Below are 3,972 nucleotides of genomic sequence, written 5' to 3'. Positions count from 1 at the left end.
ACATCTGTAATCTTATAGACTCTCCTTTTCTAGCCTCAGACTGGATTGTTTATCTGAACATGGACATCTGTAATCTCTTGACATTGTTAAACAAAAGATGTTTAGCATTGAGTATAGTACAAGCACTGGCATTTAAAATAGATGAAACCCCCCAATAGTAATTCATCCTGAAAGCCAAACAAGTTTCAGAAACTTGAGGTCCTTTTAGGTCAGCAAATCTAGTACTCAGTGTATTTTGTATGGGAAATAGATAATTAACACAGTTTTGTATTGGGGAAGCTATTTCTTTACCTACTTAATGTGTAGTGGTGAGTGAGTGCAATGAGTTCCAAACACCTGAAACAAATTCAAGCTCCATTAATGCTTCTCATCTGCAACAACCACTGAATATGATGATTTATGATGTTTAATAGTGTACTAACTTGCTTTATGTCAGTATAAATCATTTATTAGGTATCATGAGAATAGTTTCTCTAGAGCATAGTTATGCATCATATTGGGTGCTGTGTAGCTTTTTCCCATTTATAAAAACCAAGAACATATATTGAAATTAAGGCCCCTGATTTTCACTTTGACTACATGTCATTTTCTTTATTGATAATAAAGTATATATAAAATATTTCTCTTTCTGTTCATAATGATTTAGTCATTAAGAATTTATTTTTCTATGTTATCTGTGTTTTAGAGTTTAAGAGTATTTTAAGTGCAATTCATTGTTTTTTGTTCATTCAAAATCATATATAGTATTTATAACACATACATCCTCTCTTACAGCCTCTTTCTTCCACCAAATCTCTTCTTCTCAAGTTACTTTCCTACTTTCATTATTTTTCTTTTTTAAAGAAATTCTTATAAAGAAGAGCTACACAAACACAGCTCATGTCTCATAACCATCAATAAGCACATAACTACCACACTGCCTGTAAAACAAAGAAGATTCGGGTTTAAAGTAAAATCTGGAGGCTATAGGCTGTAGGTGCTAATGTCACTACAGTACTGCTGAATAGAGCCTAGCCATTGCATGCCTGCTGATGGGTGCTTAAGTCTACCCTTTCATTTGAAGGTATCACATTTTTTTATGTAGTATTTAAAAGTTAGAGCTCATCTTTGAATGCATTACCTGGTGCTGACACTGGATTACCCCAGAATCTTAGAAGAGATACTAGTCTGCCATATGCTTTATAATTAATATTTATTGAAATTTTTGGAAGGCACTCATTCAATAGTCACAGAAGTCTCAGCAGATAAGAATTACCATCTACAATATTAGAGAGATGGCTAAGTAGATTAGGCCACTGACTGGACAAGTCTGACAATATGAGATTGGAATTCACGTAACAGTGGAAGGAAAGAACAAAATTCTGAGTCAGTTGTCTTATGACTACTACAGAAAAAAAATGGAGTGCATAAATTACAATCAAATTTCTGATCTCTAGCATACAAAACAATAACAATAAATTAAGAGAATTGTCATTATTTTTCTTAAAAAGTACAGGGTAGTGAAGTTAAATGATTTACAAAATACACACACTGTAGCTAATAGAGTATGGATTTAAATTCATACCTACATTAACCTACAGAACCCACAACATAAAATAGTTAATATTAACCTTTGGATGCTCTTAAAATTCTTGCTGCTCATATTCATACATGACTTCACACCTTGTTTCTGTTGTGAGTCAACCCTATTCAATCTCAGAAATCAAAGCAACTCTTTAACTTTGAGGGACAAAGCACTGCTATATCCTCCCACTGAAGTGTGTGGATTTCCTCTCTTAACATCTTTGAAACTGTTTCTTATATTCACTGATATTCCATTGGGTTTTTTTAAAATTAACTTTAATCAAAATATAATAGCATGAATTTTCCCTTTTCTTTTCCTCCCTCTAAACCTTCCTGCGTCCCTCTTGCTACAATCCTGCAAACCCTTTCTTGTCTTCCCTTTACTTCTTCTCAAATTGATGGTGTGTGTGTGTGTGTGTGTGTGTGTGTGTGTGTGTGTGTGTGTGTGAAAAGAGAGTGAAAAATAAGTGGTACATAAATAATGCTATCATTTTATTTGTGGTAAAATACAGAATAAATAACAAATATTTAGAATAAGCATAATTATTATATCACAGGATGGTGACAATGTAGTAAGAACACTGATTATTGTATTTTACATTACCATAATGATTTCATGAAATACTCTATATCACTACAGCACTATACTTATGAGGTATGTATAGTAAATCCTTCTTGAAGTTCCAGCCCCTTGAGGAGAAAGAAACATATGGAAAAAGAGACTACCCTCACAGTGTGAGTGGAGAAATGCTACTCTTTAATTCTGAGGAAGCTCTTTATTGCATTTGTGTAAGAAAGTTTAAAATGGATGATTTTCCAATCTAATGAACAGTTAATTTTATGCAAAAATTAATTCCTACTTACCAAGAACTTTACAGTGACTTAAAGGCTGGAGACACTGGTCACATGGGCAGGGAGGAACATGAGTCTATGTTACTTCCTTGTGGAAACTGGATTTAGAGTGTGAAGAGTGAACAACAGAAATGAAAATCAAGGTCCATTGTTAATGCCCCCAAAACACTCAAGGATGTTTGAAGGAAAGGGGAAACTAAATAACTTTTAGAATGTACATTTTGAGTGTTAACACTCATTAGAGGAAAAATTAATTTTCTTATTGCTTTAATAAGTCTAGAAGAATGTGTGATGATGATAATTTTTGAAAGTCTAAAGCTGTAAAAGCTACAAGAAAACATTAAGTTTACTTCCAAGTATAGTATGTAGTATTTATAAAATGTGAACATACATATACACATATACATGCATGTATACATATGCATGTACATATATACATATATGTATATATACATATATGTAAAACATACATGCATACACAGTTAAGTTAAGCTATAAGGACAATAATATCATCCCCAATGTCCACTGACTGTCTAACACAAACCCAGGTCCAAATATGGGGAAATTCTAATTCCTGTTCTTGGTCAAGGGAGTCCAAGAGATGCTCAAAACAAATACAGTTTTCCTGTTGCCAGAACTTAGAGGGGAAACTACATTTCATTTTTTGTGTTTTTATAATTTTTTAAATCTCATTTCACATACCAATTCCAGTTCCCTCTCCCTCCAGTCTTCTCTTTCCCCCACCATTTACCCATGCCATCTCCCATCCACTCATTATGGAGGGTGAGGCCTCCCCCATGGTGAATCATCAAAATTGTCAAATCATTTAGGGCAGGACCTAGGCCCTGTGTATCTAGGCTGATAGAATATCCTTCCATAGGGAATGGGCTCCCAAAAAAATTTGTGCACTAGGGATAAATACTGGTTCTACTGCCAGAGGTCCTATAGACTACCTAAGACCCACAACTGATACCCACGGACAGGGGGCATGCTTTGAAAGTCCATATTCCTGAGGATGACAAAAACTTCCGATACAGGACTTGACAGAATCATATTAGAAATGATATGGAATCCTCTTTCCTGAGAACTAGCTATACTAGTATGCAAATGTGCTATTCATATTGACAGTAGACAAAAGTGCTGCTACCCTGCTGTCAGCCGGCAAACCACAACAATGCCCACCATGATAAGATATTATCAAATATGAAATAGTGGCACTCATATCTTGATAGTAACTAACACTGTCTAATTGGCTTCCATTCAATAGGAGGAAATTGATGCCTAGAACTATAAACATAGCCAACTACCCATGGCTGGTGATATCTTGGACCACAAAGAAGCCACCTACTGTGACTTTCCCTACTGTCACTTTCTTTCCTAAACCAGTATAATTTCTAACTGCATTTAAATACTTATCCTAGCTCTAACCCAACATCAAAAACAATTTTTTCTGTGCAGCAGATGGAAACAAATACAGGCATCTGCAACTAGCCAAAATGTAGATGACGACTATTGCGGTAAATAAGGGTCAGGATAAACAAATAGGCCGAATAGATG

This window comes from Phodopus roborovskii, unplaced genomic scaffold (genome assembly GCF_943737965.1).
Source record: "Phodopus roborovskii unplaced genomic scaffold, PHOROB, whole genome shotgun sequence".
NCBI lineage: Eukaryota > Metazoa > Chordata > Mammalia > Rodentia > Cricetidae > Phodopus > Phodopus roborovskii.
Note: the sequence above shows the minus strand (reverse complement) of the source record.